The following is a 17,872-nucleotide window of genomic DNA, read 5'->3' on the forward strand; positions in this document are numbered from 1 at the left end:
GTCCTTTTCTGAAAAAACAAAAACAGCCATTCCTAAAAGCATGTCAGAATTAAACAGTCTTCATCTGCTGGTGGAAGGACAACTAGGAGGGGGCCTTGGGGAGGGAGTTCCAAAGATTAAGAACACTTTAGGAATACAGTGCTAAGCTGTGGTTGCTCTAAAATGAAAGTGGAAGTTTCCAGTGTTATCCATGTAGCCATTCTGAGAGGAGGGTTGGAAAGACGAGAATGTTTGTTCATCCTCTATGACACGGGTAGGCAAACTAAGGCCTGGGAGCTGGATCTGGCCCAATTGCCCTCTAAATTTGGCCCGTGGACAGTCTGGGAATCAGTGTGTTCTTACATGAGTAGAATGTGTGCTTTTATTTAAAATGCATCTCTGGGTTATTTGTGGGGCATAGGAATTTGTTCATTCCCCCCCAAAAAATATAGGCTGGCCCACCACAAGGTCTGAGGGACAGTGGACTGGCCCCCTGCTAAAAAAGTTTGCTGATACCTGCTCTATAAACACACACAACACACAAGAACAGTCGCAGCATCCCCCATGGAGGTGTGGAAAGTTTTTTAGAGGCTGTGGTGATTGACTCAGAAATGTACCAATTCTTCTTTGGAAGCCAAATTGCATTCATAACTGTTTGGCTTCCACAGGAGGGAGCTTATGTCCCTGGGATGCAAGGGAGGACCCTTTCTTAGTTTAACATTCAGCCTTGGCTTCTGTGGTAAAACACACACACCCCATTGCTTTACACCACCATTATATCCAAGGCCTGTCCACAAATTCCTGAAAAGAAGGGGGGGGGGACATTACACCCCATCTTTGCCTGAGAATTTGACACATAGGCAACGTTTCGGAGGGGTTAAGGAAATAATATTAACATCACAGCCTGTTTATGACAGCAATTTTCAAAACCACGGCAGCTTCCAATGCCAGAAGCGATGGCACAGGGGAGAGTGTTATTATAACAGCGTGATTCTCTGTGAAAGCCTGTCACCTTCTGTTCTTGAGCCTTGCTAATGTACAAAGGCGAGATGCCCAGTTTAGGAACGGGATGTTTTTCCCACTGTTACATGGTAGCTGCTAATGCAACTGCTAATGGACCATAATTCCCCTGCCCATCTTCACTGCAACAGATACAGGAAGTGCTGGAACTCAGAGGCCATGAAGCACAAGTCCTAAGGCAGGTCCCACTCCAAAGGAACTGCAATGCACTTTATGTGGGAGTTCAGTTCCAAGGGTTCTGCATATACACAGAAATATGTATATTCAAATCCTGGGAACCACCGATGTATGTATCCTGGGAACCCTAGCCTTCCAGAAGTGGAGTGCTGACTGGACCTTGCCTGGTAAGGTTAGCCTCTCTGCCTTGTTTTTGGGGAAAGGCCTGCTCAACACACCACTCGCAAGATCTCACAGAGCCATCCAAGTTCCCACAAGATCTCAAGCAATCCTCCCCAGTCTTCTGGAACCAGCATTCCAAGAGGGCTTTGCCCAGGAAGCAAGGCAAGAAGCTTAAAAACTCTTTTCACACCAGGGAAAACTTGCCATGCATTTAATTTAACTGGCCAGACTTCAAGGTTGAAATCGCACAAGTAAGAAATGTCGTACTGTAACTGCAGCAGCTTTGACTTTCCACTGACAAGCAGGGAGTCAAAGCAAGATCCGGTTTTGCTGTCCGGCTTTCATGACTGACAGTGGCAGCAGGAGGAAATGTGTACGCTAGGAAATTATGGCCTAGGTGCAGTCCAGTGTGGAACAGAAGAAGCCTAATTTGCATCACATTCCACAAACATATTTGCCCGAGGCAACTGTGCGTAATACAAAGAAGCAGCTCAAATAAAGGAGCTTTAATCAGCACTAAACCTGGTTAAGTAGATGCTGGGGGGGGGGGAGCTCCATGATACTAGACCAAAAGGAGAGGATTAGCGCTAAAAATAACAGAGGAAGTTAATATAAAAAGTTTAAAAGCCTGCAGCTGCACCCTACAAGTTTCAACTGTGCAATGTTTACCAAGATTCCAATGTTGTTATAAGTGCAGAGGAACAATTCTGTCCCAGGCGTGCCAATGTTCTGAGAGTAGTGGAGGCTCACGAGAGATGCTTTTATGAATTTGGCCACCAAGCTGCAACTGAGCTAGTATTATATAAGAAATGCTCACTGGGGAAATCTCTTCTTAAGTGTATGCCCTGGGCAACCATCTAAAAACTTGAGAAAGGGACATGGCACACGCTTTGCATGCCAAAGGTCCCAAATTCAATCCTTTGAGTTTCTAGGTAAGTCTGGAAAATCCCTCTGTCTGAAAAGCTTGGAAAGATTCATTCCACCTAAAAATGGAATGAATATGTTCATTTCAGTTTCTCTCATTTTTTCAGATCTTAAATTTACTTCCAAACCTTTCCATAGCAGCTTGCAGTTTTCTGACAATGTCTTAAAAATTCGCCAGCATTCTAGTGCCAATTTTACCTAATATTTACATTTTTGTGTGCAATGTTGCCTAATTCGAAGTGATTTTGCATGTGATTTTCAATGATAGATGCATTTACATGTCCACTTTACCTGGGTATAAGCACTGTTGTACACATCCCTTGGTGGGAAAACTGCATTTCAAAATTCGTAAACATGCGAATTTCAAAGGGGAGTTGTGCTTTGGTTGGTATATTATTTCAGGAACTGTGAAGTAGGTAAGATTGCAGTAAAATGTGAACTGAAACAAATTTCTCCCCCCATCCCAGCTACTGCCAATCAAAGTAGATGGAACTGGGTTAAATGGGCCAATGGTATGACACAGTATAAGTTAGTTTCCTACATTTCTTATGACTTTGTGTTTATTCATTTGTTAAATTTCTATCCCGCTCTTACCCCCAAGAAGCCCAGGGTGGCATAGCACAATAAGACAATTAAAACATCTAAAAACAGCTTCAGTGCAAATATAGTCTGGCAGCTGTAGGTATTTTCTTAGGGTCAAACTACATTTTTCATTAGTTGCACAGCCGTGCTGTTTTTATTGTAATTATTTGTATGTTTTAAGCAGATTTTATATGTGTTTATAGCTTTAATTCTATTAATGTTTAATTGTTTTTTAATGATTGGGGTCCCCCCCCCATGTTTTTAGTGATTCTTGTTTTTATCTGTAATCTGCCTTGAGTCCAATCAGGCAAAATGGTGCTACAGTGGAACCTCGGTTTTCGAACGTAATCCGTTTGAAATGTTTGAAAACTGAAAAACGAAAGCAGAAGCCTCAATACAATAGGGAAACTCAAAATGGAAGCTGCGTAGCACATTAGGCTTCTGAAAAATATTTGGAAACTCGAGCAGTTACTTCCAGGTTTTCGACATTCAAAAGCCGAAACGTTAGACTACGGAGGCATTTGAAAACCGAGGTTCCACTCTATGTATGTGTGTGTGTGTGTGTGTGTGTGTGTGTGTGTGTGTTATTAGCTAGCAAGCAACAATGACTGCATTTAAAACAACAACAACAACCTTAATATGAGGGGTGGAGAGTCCTAACTTTCATCATGATCACAGAACTTCCAGAAAGGAGGTTTAACCTTATTTCCCCCAGATGCAATCCTGATGCAGATCACCTTCTTCAACTCAATTCTATTAATCTGAGGGGCAGGGGAGGAGTTGGGGAACCTCTTGTGTTTGCCCTCATATTAAATTTCCATGGGCTGGTATTTCTCCACTTAAAACTATGTTCTATTTTGGTAATTTTGAAGGCATTGCTTGCTTCTGGATTATGGAAAGAACTTAAATGGAACGTACTATTTACATACGATCTGGTGGGTGGCTTTTTTCGCTGGGGGCTTGGGAGGTTTGAATTACACACTGGATGCCCTGTGACAGCTCAGTTCCTAAAACAGAAATCATAATGATCCATGTGCACATCTACCCCCACTCCAAATAGTCTGAAGGCCCTTGATGCGGTTCTACTGCTGAAACTAAACAGATCTGATCCCATAAACTGCCACGAAGGGAAACCAACTAGAAACCCTTTTGCAAATTGAAGGTTTGAGCTCCCTTGAAGAAGAATAGGCTATATGTGTAATAATTAAAAATAACTAAAAAAGATAAGTCGAACCAAAGTCCATTCTGCTTACTGGTGTGGTTGGGCTGCACCTCTAGCACACAAGGGTGTGAACTGTTAACATCACACTTGACTATTATAAGGCTTCCATAACCAATGGATAAGATACCCAAGTGCTGCTTGATAAATGTAAGATGGCTGCCAGCACAGACTTTGGTGACGTTATTTGCTCAGTGACTCAAATATTATGTATTTTCTACAGGTTTGAGTGGCACCCAACAGGCTTCCTTGCACGGTTTCATTGGTACAAATATGTCAAGAATGTTGGATCAGCCTCAGCCAGCTGAAGTGAATTTCACACAAGTGGGACTGGCCAAGTGCTATTTGAGCAAACATCTCAAAAAACAAATAAGTAGATCATTGTCCACAGTTCAGGCAACATTGATTGCCCTGGGGCCTTAGGGTCAAGGACAGGTCATAAATAGATGATAATGATAATAGTAAATAATTTAGCTCAAGTAAATTCATTGTGGGAAATCAGACTGAAGAGCTCAGTGCAACTCAGATTAATCTTGAAATGCACAGGTCTATTTGGCAGGAAGTGTGTTTGTGTCACCACTTTTGTTGTCATCTAGATTCAAGCTACTCAGAAATAACTGCAAATGTCTACTTTGAAGCACGAAACTCCATCTCTGAAAATGCAAAACAAAAACTTTGAATCTCACCAGTGAAATGCACTCTTTCTTATATCCATAAATGAACTGAACAGAGGGTTAGCATAAAATGAACTGAAGTTTAGCATCAGGAGGTCAAGCCACGGCAAGTTTCAGGCCACTGTACCTCCCTTCCTTTTTCAGTGGTGTTGGGAAGCAGTCATCTTTGGATTAAGCAAAGCACATAGTCTGTTCTTAAACAAGAAAGCAGATTCACTTAAAGGAAATTGATTCAGGCCTTAACTGTGGTACCTCTAGTTGCGTTCCGCTCTTGTTATGGACTTTCAGCTTACGAACACGGCAAACACGCGCATGCGCAAAAGCGATCTGCGCACTTCACACATGTGCAGAAGAGGCGCTCTAGTTGCAGACTTTTTGTGGTGCAAACGGCACCCTGAAACGGATTAAGTCCGCAACTAGAGGTACCAGTTCATGCTAACCCTCTGTTTTCCTCCTCCTCCTCCTCTGCCTGTGGGAGCACAATCCCTTTAATTAGAGCCTTTGGAATCTGGCACTTAAAAATTCTTCATGATAGCGCTGTAGATTTTTATGTATTCTGTTGCGATTTCTCAGAGATGCTCATCCCCCATTACTGCAACATTAACTTAGGTCAGCAGCACAATTTAACATTTTGCCAGAGGATCATAATCCTTCGGATGGTTTTCAGCTTCATTTTAGCTTAATGAAGGGAATGCAACACATAACAGCCAAAAAACAAAAGAGGATCAAAGACAGCTATAAATAAAAAAATGTGCATGCCAAGCCAAAACACTTCCCTCTTTTTTTGCACCAAATAGCACAGAGATAATGTACCGCATTGGCATACGTGACCCAGAAGCAGCTTCAACAACTTTTTGTTTGCTTTGTAAGGGATTCACACTAATATACGATGCTAACATATTCTGCCCTACATTCCAGCAAATTGTAAAACAAACAAGAGACACTATGAAGTCGGCAGAGTTCTGTTCAATCCCCATAAACTGAGATCATCAGGAAATATAAATCTTCTTCAAGGCATCAAGGAAAGGTTCTTTAAACTCTTTTTTGTAACAGCATGTTTACTCAGAAGTCCCAATGAGTTCAATGGGACCCACTCCCTAGTAAGTTTGCTCCTGCAATTTCCAGCAACTGGCATCCAGAAGCATACCATCTCTGATCATGGAGGCAGAACACAGCGATCAGGGTTAGTAACTATTGATAGTCTTATCCTCCATGAATCTATCTAATCCCAGTTTTAAAGTCATCCAAGTCACCGGCTGTCATGGCCTCTTGTGGAAGCTAATTCCATAATTTAACTATGTGCTGCGTGAAGAAGTACTTAAGTAATATGGGGTGATGGAGTCAGTAGAGCATGAGCCTTAATCACAGGGTTCTGGGTTCAGCCCCACCTTGGACAAAAGATTTCTGCATTGCAAGGGGCTGGACTAAATAAACCTTATGGTCCCTTCCAACTCTACAATTCTATTAATCTCTTATTCTTTTGTCTGTCCTGAATAAAAAGCTAGTGCTATGAACCATGGCAAAATTCATACATATTATGGGTTGAAGGATCTCCCTTTTTTAAAAAAAAAAAACACAGCATATTCTATAGTTGATGGGTGTGGTTTTTTTTACTATGGATAGGTAGGTACTATTTGTCTTTTCCATCTCAGGATTCAGAATGTCTCGGTCCATCTCTATGTTCCTCACAAGACACCCTCCATGGTAGCAATTTTACATAATCAAAGGTGCATGAAGTTTGAATGCTACCTTTTCCCCAGGGACCAGATCCATTAAGACCTGCACTCAAACTCTCTGTGACCCCCTACGGTTTATATTTCTGTAAGAGGGGCACTGTTTTGCAGGCAGCGATAAACCTAAAAGATACATTAATAAGTGGCTTCACATTGATAATGGATTGCCAATATTATTACATGTTGCTATCTTTGGATAGTTGGCTTTTTAGTGCATTACTTGAGTTATGCAAAGAGTGACAAGATTATGGTTAAAATCGGATGAATAATTAAAGTAATAGAGTAATTGGAGTTGTACAATTTTCACAGCTGAGAGGAGTTGGAGGGGGGATATGCTTCTTGGTTTATAGTTCTCCATAGAAGCCATTGCCAAGCATACCATTCCCAGGAGATCAGAATAAAAGATAATCAGTATTTTAAACACACACACACAAGAATAACAGGTTATGTTGTTTTCTCTAGCTTAGCAGAAACTGCAGAGTAGGAATGCATTAGGCATCTGCATGGATGAACATTTCACCTCTTCAAAGTGACCAGACTTATAACCATATCCTACCAAAAGCCCACACAAAACAAAACTCAGAGCTGCAGACCACATACCTAACTGGGGAGCTATTATCCCTGCCTTAGAAACTCTGTTCCTAAGGAGACATGTGCAGGGCTGGCAGCAATGACACAGCAGAGAGAAAAGATGTCCTTACTATCACTCTGTTCTGTAGCTAGCCTGCCTGGGATGAGAAAATATAACCTCAAGTGATGTTCAGTGTGAGATTCTTACTTCACTGAAGGTTAACATACAGGTCCTCAGAAGGTGGGGGGGGAGGTTTACGGACATGTCTATCTCCTTCAAACTTTATGTACTTATTCTTGAAAATACCAGTATATGCACAATATCGTGTAAAGTGATGTTAAAACAGTAAGATGCTACCACCTCAGCTAGGCCAAATATAGACCTTCAGAGTTTCCCCTTTAGCTGCTGTCTATTCCACATTTATTTATTTATTTATTTATTTATTTATTTATTTATTTATTTTAAAGGTATTTATGTACTGCTTTTCAAGCGATCCTCACGGAGCAAGTTACATAATACTGTTGAAAACAATAAGCATAAATTAAAACTGTGTAATGAAACAGCAAAGGCAATTTATGGAGAGGGAAGACATTTTGAAAACCAGGTCTCTGCTCCTCCATGGGGGCACGTGCTTCTTGAGCAGCCCTGTGGTGGCATTTGAGGAACGAGAGGCCACCTGAGCCAGAACACTAGGAATGAGATAGTGAGTGGCACTCCAAGCTGTTCTGTTCTCTTTCTGCTTTAAAGAAAGAACAAGAACAGAGATCACTTGGGCACTGCAAGATAAGATGCATTAAGGCCCCAGGATCGGGCAGGGAATGATGGCTTCCCATATGTTGTTTGACTCCCATCAGCCCCAGCGAGCCTCAACAGAAGGTGGAGAGTCTTCTCAATATCTGCCACACAACTCTGATTTCCTGAAAACATGGCTACCCTCAGGCTTGAGGGCTCAGCCATACTGTCATTTCATGTGGATAGTAAGCTTCACTGCCCATAGGATGTTCTCCTCCAAATCACTGCATTCCATACTCACCCCTCTCTCAATCCAGATTTTCTCACACCAGGGATTCTCCAAAAAGAAGGAGAAATGTAATAAGGTGGTGATTTGGAGAAGAATATCATATGGATAATGGAGAATTAATAGGAGTGCAGGAAACTTACTGTCCACATTAAAAAGCAGTATAGATGACCCCAAAGTTTCTTTCAAAACCAAAAATGACTTTCCTAGCTTCCTGTGTTATCTTGATTTAATCTCTCTCTCTCTCTTACACACATACACAAACCACTTATAGTGCCAGTTTAGATACATATTACACCAGTCTTCCCCAACCTGATGCCCTCCAGATGTTCCAAAGTGCACCTCTCATCGTCTCAGACCACTGCCTATGCGAGCAGTACACCAAATTATGGTTATGTATCCCTCAATCTTCCCCCAACCCCCAGTAATTTCTTAACTTACTTCGGAGTTCATAGCAAACCATGGTTTGCAATTTTGTTAGAACCAGGAAAACTATGATTTCTTCAAACCATCTTTCTCATACAAACTAAGATTAAACTCAATGCAGAAGGGGAGGAGATATATATGAGCCTAAGGACTGGATCTGTATGTGTACAGAATTTCAAACCAGGGGATGGCATTAGCTATGAAGCAACTCATGCCACTACGCATTTGTTTGAAATTACATTTCAGAATAATCTGAGCTGCAACTTAGACTGTTTTTCATTCTCATGTCCACATTCCACCTCTCTTTTCAAAAGGAATTATAGGTACATCCACAACAGAAATAACAGGGATCCTCTGTAGTGAGTCCACAAAGGTCTCAAAAGATTGCAATATTTCCATGCCAGAGGGGGGAAAAAATACTGACTTTGAAGGTGACTACTGATCTTGCAATCCCATCTCCTTTGAAAGTATTTCTTAAGGCAACCCAGCACGTCAGATGCTGCAAGGATCACTAAAGAAGATGAAACATATCCCTGATTTAAAAGGATATCAGGTGGCCCAAAACCTTCCGATGAACACTTCAGGAAATTGTCTTAAGTCCTCCTCTAATCCTGTGATCTGCCTCCACTCTGCTGGTTGGGGCAGAGGGTGGGGGGAGAGAGCAGTGTTGTAATTAATGCTTCAAACTAGATATCTACAACTATATGCACACACAATGAAGAATTGATCAAAAAAAAAGCAAAGACATCGACATCTGCTTTGAAAAGGCATTTCAATTCCTTCCATGTCCTCAGAAGGAAAACGCATCTAGCAGTCCATATTTTAACCACTGTTTCATTTAATAATGCATATTGACATTTATCCGGAGAGATCAGCCTGTGCCTGGCTTCTTATTGTACACCCACAAGCCTCTTGTCCATTCCTATGACTTTTTATTATAAGGCACTGTGAATCTGTGAGCGGTGACAGCAACACCACTCCAAATAAAAGGTGTGGTTGACCATTCTCATGACAAATATTTTGCTTGTCTCTCAAGGCCACATTCCTCTAGAGGTGGATGGGAGATGAGTGTTTTGCCTTTAAAATTTCATACAGTGACTTTCATCCATTCCATTCTTTGTCAAAAGGCCCCCAAAGGATCCTGGGAACTGTATTTTGTGAAGCGTGCTGAGAATTGTAGCTCTGTGAGGGCTTAACCACACACCCCAGGATTCATGTGCTTTAAATGGTTGGTGTGGGTGTGGCTAATGAACCAAGGCCTGATTCAGTCTATTAAGGAAGATTTATGTGAGAATGCTAGCTTTTCACCCCTTGGCAACCACAGATTGCCACTTCCCCTATTGCATCTAAGCAGATTTTATAACATGAAGCTTTAAAGATCTAGTGCTCCATTTATATGCTTCAAGATACTCCCAGCAGTTTGAAAAGCTGCTGCTGAGTGAAGGTTGTTCTGGGTGTTGGTCCCAAGGGAGCCACACAAATCTATTTTCATTCCTACACCTTAGCAGCTGTCCTCGGTGACCCCTCTGCCTGCACTGGGACCTGAAGTCTCTCTGGATTTCAATTATACCGCAAGAATGATTCCCATCTGTGTCAGGCAGGCATTATTAGCTAATGAGCAAGGTGCTTAATCCACATCACTGCGTAGAGTGTATTTCAAGTGCATAGACAAAAAGAACAGCACTTTACTGTTGCAGCAAACCACTGTATGACGCATAATCATTCACATATATGCATGCAAAAACCCACATGCCTGCACAGTGAAATGCAGTCCTCGTCTCTGAAAGTACAAAGAATTTAGCTGTAAAGAAAAGTACACATATAAAAGCAACTTGCATTCTGTGCTACTCTCTGTGTTGGCCAAATCCTGGGACAGAGAGAGACACAGAAATCAACAGGCTGGGTAATTTGTTTGTAAAGGTAAAGGGACCCCTGACAGTTAACCCCAGTTGCGAACGACTCTGGGATTGCGGCACTCATCTCGCTTTACAGGCCAAGGGAGCCAGTAGTTTGTCTACTCCGCAGACAGTTTTTCTGGGTCATGTGGCCAGCATGACTAAGCCGCTTCTGGTGCAATGGAACACTGACACCGGAGCAACACATGGAAATGCAATTTACCTTCCTGCCAAAGTGGTTCCTATTAATCTACTTGCACTTTTTTGGTGTGCTTTCGAACTGCTAGGTTGGCAGGAGCTGGGACCCAGCAACGGGAACTCACCTCATCACAGGGATTCGAACTGCCGACCTTTCAATCAGCAAGTCCAAGGCTCAGTGGTTTAGACCACAGCACCACCCAAGTCCCATATTTGGTTGTAGTATTCAGCAAAAGAAATAAGGGATGCACAGTTCTGTGGAGTTACTATGAGGAGAGCAAACTATGATCACTCTATAGAATTATGATACCTGCTAATACAGATCAGCAAAATGCACCCCAAAGACTACATTGGCATTGAGCAACCACTTGTTTCAATGATTGTTCTATATTGCTTTTAAATGTTATTTTTTATAAGTTGCTGTAAACCTGCCTGGTGTTTTGTGAGAGGGAGATATATAAATACTTTATCACCTAGACACCTGATAGGAGAGCATTCCACAGGGTGGGTGCCACTACCAAGAAGGCCCTCTGCCTAGTTACTATCAACATAGAGAGTAAAAAGCTTATTGGATCAGGTTAAGATTTAGTATAAGATGACTCCTTAGATAACTTTACTAAAGGGAGTTTGCAACAATCCATCTTGAGTTCTTAGATGTGAGATTTTGAGTCCCACTACACTATGGCCACATTCACACCAAACATTTAAAGCTCTGTGATATAAATTATGGCTTCCCCCAAAGAATTCTGGGAGCTCCGGTTTGATAAAGTTTCTGTGAGTTGCTGGTAGACGCCTGTTTCTCTCACAGAGCTACAATTCCCAGAGCTCCTTGAGAAGAGGAATTGATTGTTAAACCATCCTGGGAATTCCAGCTTCTGATATGATAGCTCCATAAAGACTTTGTTTGTGTGTGAAGATTTAATATACTCTGATAACAGAACTACTACAGCATACCTGCTCTGCATTACTGGATTCTCTCTACCGCAACAAAAGCAAATTGCTTAGCCCTGCTGCTGCTGCATTAGGCAATACCTCCAAGGGACTGCAATGGAATCACAGAGAAGATCCAGCTACCGTTTCACCTTCTGAGCACTGTGGCATGTGCCTCTTGCAGGAGAAAGCATTTAAATCGGTAAAACCCATCACTTGAAATTTAATGCAGAGTGCCAAATGTCTACAGCAGCATCCATAAAAGCCATTACACCTGCAATCTTCTGACACACAGAGATGAAGGTTAGCCTGGTAATTTTTTCAGAGCCTTATTACATGTCCATGATGATCAAGTGCATTTGAGGAGCAGCTGGAAAAGGTCACAGAATGTACCTTGGTTGCCAAGTTTCTTGAGGTTGAGGGGAGGATCACAAGAGAAACTTGAGTTAAATAGACACCCCTCTTTGTTGAATAATTCAGCTACTGATAGCACATTTATTTATTTCGCTTATATCTATGCAGTTCAAGGGAGCATATCCAGGAACTCTACAATCCACGCCCTGGCAACACTCAGGTTTTACTCAGCTCCAGCAAAGCAGCTGCATCATGTGCCTTCGGATAGTGAACACACAACACAAAAGAATGCTATGAAAAGCACATAGCAAGTGACATTGCCTTGCCATGTGTATCTGTGCTCTGGCAAAATGCTGGTTGGACTACTGCAATGTGTTGGATATGAGGCTGCCCTGGAAGACTGTCTGGAAACTTTGATGAATTCAGTATATTGTATCCAGGCTGTTAACTGGGACTTACCCATCATCAAAGTTCTTCACAGGCATAATTTGTTCCAGGCACAGTTCAAATTGCTGGTTTTGACCCATAAAGCCTGAATGACTTGAGACCAATATAACTGAAGAATCTATTTGAGCCTGGTTGCTAAGCTCATCTTCAAATGCCCTGCTTTAGCAGACCCTCCAGGTGTCCCTATTTTCCAGTGATGTCCCTGATTTAGAGAAGCCGTCCCAGTTTCTGATTTGATCCCAGAATGTGCCACCTTTGCTTAGGATGTCCCTATTTTCATTGGAGAAATGTTGGAGGGTATGGAGTTATCTGATCCATCTGAAGGCATAACCTGTATAGGGAAGTTTTTTTAATGTTTAATGTTTTATTATGTTTTTATATATGTTGGAAGCTGCCAAGAGTGGATGGGGCAACCCGGTAAGATGTGTGGGATATAAATAGTAAAATTATCATTATCGAATGGGATGTCCCTATTTACACCGGAGAAATGTTGGAGAGTATGCTCCAGGTGACCAAATATTTGGAAGTTAAGCAGGTGTTGACTAGGGCTAGGCTAAAACTCTCTCTGCAATAGTCCTCAGGTATTGGATTTCCTGCCCAAAGACATTCTATTGGAACTTGGTTTATTACCTTTTAGGCTTCAAAAGACCATTTTCTTCCCCTAGGCATTGGGTGATTGATTGATTTATACCTCTGCCTGCAGCATATGGTTGCTTGAGCTGTATTGCCATTTTACAGGGTTTTTTAACACATAGTTTAAAATATGTTGTAAACCGCCTCAAAGCCATTTTAGGTACAAATGCAGAAGAGTAAAAATGATTTCAACAGCAAATGAACAAAACTGAATAAAATAAAGTTAAAAAGGACAGCTAAGTAAAGAACAATACAACTACAGAGCCAGGCTTACCATTGGGGAAAATCTGCTCCACCAGCAGGTTTGGGGTGACCATAAAAGGGCAACAGATAATCATGAACTGTAGCATCTGAGGGGCATCATATATGCCTCAGTAACCAAAGTGTCTTGAACAATCTGTGGACAGAGTGGCAATATGAGTGATGCTCTGAGTGACAGCTTTGTGGACAGGAACAGTTTACTGCTGCCAGGGTCATGCCAGGCTGCCAGGACCCGGAATCTCAGGGCTTCAGCCTCTTTCTCAGGGTGGTCTCTAGGGGAAAGTGTTAAATCTCAAAAGTGGGGACATTTTAAGCCTTTTCTCCTTTCAAACATGTTTGTCTTGTCTTCATACACTTCTTCCCCTTGCTACAGGCAACAGTGACCAACAGGTGGGCACCATTGCAAGCATAATCAATCTATTTTGAAAACAACTGGCAAAGCGTGTTCTCCCTAACAGAGAGCACGTGTTGCGGTTGGGGGAACAGGCCACTGTGTCATGACTAGGCAGATTTGGTGGAACCCAAGCCTTTAAGGGGTTAATTGGGTTGCTGGGGATTTTTGATTGTTGCCAATTCGGAGGAGGGGTCAGAGGCTTTAAATATAGGGGCCAGATGATGGGACGTCCTCTTGGCCGTTTTGCACCGGATCACCTGCCCCCCTCCCTTTTATAGGGTGGTTTTTTGGTTCACTTGACCTTGCTATGCCTGTCATGGGGTCGTCCGCCTTTGAGCGGGGCGGGGGCCTGGTAGGAATTTTGCCATTTGGCTGATTGGCTGGTGCCATTTGGTTTTTGCCTACTGCGTAGCAAATTGTCACAACTTGTAAGGTTGGCGGTTAGGCATTGGTTAAATTGGTGCTTGGAGGGGTAAGTGCCTATCCCTCCAAATGATGCGGAAAGGGAATTCCGTTAAAGGAATCCAGGGGCTGGCCATTCTTTTCGTCCTTGTCCGTGGAGCCGGACTTGGGCCGTGCAAGCCCCACAGGAACATGAGGGTGAGAAGTGTGGGTCTATTTCCCAGCTTCATTTCTCACCCAATACTTGTTTCCCACGCTGGCTTCTGTTGGTGTCCGGAAGTGCCAGCTCTGTCCTTGGGGGGCAAGGACAGATAGTCATAACCAATGCCTAAGCAACCACTCACATTTTTTGTATTTGAATAAAGTTGTGGCCAAAATTTATGCCAAAAACCTTAAACAAAAATTGAAGTGTGAAGTGTGAATTATTGGGGGGTGGCACTGTGGGACTCAACACGCAAACAGAATGACAATTCTACGCTGGAGATTAGGTTGGAAGGGAAGGAAAGGGAAGTGGTAGAGCATCTGCTTTGCATGCAGAAGGTCTCAAGTTCAATGCCCAGGATCTCCAGTTAGGGCTTGGGGGGGAAATACTGCCTGTAAACTCTAGAGAGCAGCTGCTAGTCAGTTTAGACAATACTGAGCTAGATGGTGAATTTGTATGACTCAGTATAAGGCTTAAAGAAAACACTTTAAGAAAACCACTGCATGCTTCAATCTCCCACTACAGCTTCCACCCCATACAAAGGTCTGGACAAAGGTCAAGACACACTGGAGAGCTTTAAGTATCATCCTTCACACAGGATAGAAGCAAACTCGTTCTTCACTCCATACCGCTCTTTGTCTGGCCTATAAACTTGGATGGACTAACTCAAACAAATCTGGATTAGTAACTAGTATCAGCGAACAAGGCCATCGTAAAAACAGCAGGATATTTAATGCTCCCACACCTGCACAATTAAATGTAATTTGTAATGACAGACAGTCTTCAGGTTAGAGCACGCAAGTGGAATCGAGGAGATTTGAATCCATCATTACCTGGGTCTGCCACAGAGGCACTGCATTATCTTGGGTGTGTGATGCTGCCGCAGAGTCTAGATCTGATTCCCTAATGACAAAATGAAAACAAAACAAAATCTTTTCATCTTTTGTGGGATTGCTTAGAAAAGCATGGGCTGGCAACCACAAGCAAATATTTGAACATGTCGTCATGCGGCTCCAGCAAAGCAGATGCTCTCAGCTAAGCGTTTCAGTAGCAAAGTGTACCCATGCAAGCAAGTCTTGTTAGAACATGGGCCTCTGGCTGCCAAGAATTCCCATCTCAGCTTGTGAGATTTGACAGAGACTCCTTTGCTAGATCTTTGATGAGAACAAGCAACACCCCTGTCTTCTTCTTCTTCTTCTTCTTCTTCTTCTTCTTCTCCTCCTCCTCCTCCTCCTCCTCCTCCTCCTCCTCTGTTTTGCTCACCACAAGCACCCTTTAAACAAAAAAGAATAAAGAAATCCTGTCCTTCCATGAGGAAGATCAAGGTGGCAGGTATGTTCCCCTAATGCTCATAACAAGGCCTCAAGGCCATCCATGGATGAGCAACGATTTAAGCCCTGGCCTCCCCAGTATAAGGCCATACTGTCTCCTGAGGGAACAGCCAGCAACTGCAAGTGTCCAGAAAAAGCCCCCCTTTTAGTGCATCAAATGTGGTATGTGGATTACGAATCATCTCTGCCTTCTCCCTGTCATTGACTTCAAAAGCTGACATGGCTCTCTAACATGGGGAACTTGTCAATCCTTACCTGGAAACTGAGCCAAATCATATGCAAAATAAACAACACCATATATGGAATTTGGAGAGCTACTCCAGAAAACTGTTCTCTGTGTTGTTTCATTTCTTCAGGAGTTCCTTCACATTTGTGAGCAGAAGCGGATTTAGGGTAGTGTGACCTGTTTGGCCACACTGGGCGCCACACTGCGGTGAGTGGGGGAGCACAAAAGTGTGCAGTGCCAGAAGCAAGGGGGTGCTTAAATTCAGCATAAGGGCTCCACTGAAATTTGAGAATTTGAATGTCCGCCATTGTTGTGATACCTGCTTTTGATCTCTAAAATGGAAAAGGTTGCCTGAAATGGCTGGGTTTTTGTGCGCTTCTCCCAGCCACCCTTTCCCCAGATGAAGGGAAAATGGCACCTTGATTTATGTACAATTATTTCACCAAGAAGCACTCTAAGAAATCTCTCTCTTTCTGCTAGAGTGGCATTAGCTCCTAAGGGTGAAGAAAGAAGATTAAAAACAAATACAAAGGAAGTTGTTGCATGACAGAGCATTGCCAAGCAACAGAGGTGACCTTGAGCATTTTCGCCCCTCTCCTTTTTGTGCTGTGTGTGGAAATAAATGGATAAATATATCCATATCTGCATGCACTGATTTTTTTAAAAAAAATCCAAATATGTTCGGAGTGTTGAGGTTGGGGAAAATGCATTACTCATCATGGCACAACCACAGACATAAACAAGTTCTAGTCTTACAATTCTTTTGTCTGAGACAGGACTTCCTAGTTCCCTTTGACATCATGTTGCATTCCAATCAGAGAAGTGAAAGTGGCAGCTGCTCGTAAGAGGCGGTGGGGAAAGGCAAGACGTGAGTATAGCTGTGCTTCTGGAGCAGGGTGTCATCATGCCCCTTCCCCACCTCCCTGCCACCAAGGGAAAAAAAGTAGAGGCAGAAACAGGAGTTAGCACAAGTTCAAACACAGGTCTTATTGTGTTTGGGGATGGCAGGTGATGAGAGCAGTTCCTATTTTTGTGTGCAGAGAAAAAAGCTCTTTATATGACAATATCAAATATGTATATTATGTCCGTGATGCAGGAAGGAGAGCTACATCTCTAGAGTGGCTTAAGAAAATCATCCTGCAGTGTTAAGTTTCCCCATGTTGCAGGTTAAGAGGGGCAAAAGGCAGTTACAACTAGTCTGCAAAACATTCTCCTAAGCCAGGGAAGAAGTAGGGATGGGCAAATCCATCAATTTCTATGGGAAAATCTGTCAATTTTGGTTTCTCCCACTTTCTCGTTTTTTAACCCAATTTTAAATTCTGCTCTACATTTCCACACCAGTTTGTGATTTTTTTATTTTTCAAAAAGTCCTCGTGAAGATTCACCGGCGTTTTAGTGCAAATGTCTTCTAACACACACACTTAGTAGGCAGTTTTTACAAAGCATGTTTTCCCTAATATTTATATGTTCCTAATGCAATCCTTTAGGTGAATTATTTTCACTAGTATATGCATTTTGTAATGCATTTTATATGTGCTACTTGGTTGGAGACATGCACTGCAAAATTCAGAGAGGTGTACATTTCAAAGGGTGAGTGTGATTCGGTTTGCACAGTGATTCAGAAATTGCAAATTATTAAGATTTGCCTTTGAATTTGAACTGAATCTAATTGCTCCCCCAAGCCTATATAATAGTCTCCACATATCAGACTGGAAACGGACACTGAGGTAGTCACTTACAACAACTTTCAAGTAAAGATTTTTGAAAACTGTCACTTTCTCACCCTTTCTCATTGAATTACAGCATCGCAGATACAGCTGTTTCCTGTGAAACTACACAACACACCCCTGTTTCCAAGATACAGACTGCAGATTAATTCCATAAGTGGATATGCAAATATTTCAGATGAATTCATTTCTCTCACAGTGAGTTTCAATAACCAAAAAATATTTGTAAAATCATGTAGAACACAAGCAGTACAGCAAAATAATGCTTCTCCTCCCACTGCCACAAAAATAGTGTAGTGTTGTTTAATGCTTAGCATGTTGGACTATGACTGGATAAGCACCGATTTAAATCTCCACTCAGCAACAAAGCTTACTGGATGGCTTTTG

At 42.3% G+C, this 17,872-nt stretch overlaps 1 protein-coding gene and 1 long non-coding RNA gene across 7 annotated transcripts in view; one reads left to right on the forward strand and one right to left on the reverse strand.

Moving 5' to 3' along the window:
- The window catches only part of LOC307223255, a 732,363-nt gene that overhangs the window by 492,602 nt on the left and 221,889 nt on the right, over positions 1-17,872 (forward strand). The gene's annotated exons all lie outside the window — the stretch shown is intronic.
- FLRT2 (fibronectin leucine rich transmembrane protein 2) overlaps positions 1-17,872 on the reverse strand; it is a 92,812-nt gene that overhangs the window by 53,341 nt on the left and 21,599 nt on the right. For 2 of the 6 annotated variants that reach the window (XM_079988772.1, XM_079988774.1), the window contains exon 2: positions 15,035-15,104. The exons of 3 other annotated variants lie outside the window; for them this stretch is intronic. The gene's annotated coding sequence lies outside the window, so the exon portion shown is untranslated. Of the gene's footprint in view, positions 1-8,909; positions 8,932-15,034; positions 15,105-17,872 lie in introns of those variants that run through there. One more of the 6 variants, XM_079988776.1, reaches the window with a different exon arrangement.

Source organism: Podarcis cretensis, assembly GCF_951804945.1.
Source record: "Podarcis cretensis genome assembly, chromosome: 1".
Classification (NCBI taxonomy): Eukaryota; Metazoa; Chordata; class Lepidosauria; order Squamata; family Lacertidae; genus Podarcis; species Podarcis cretensis.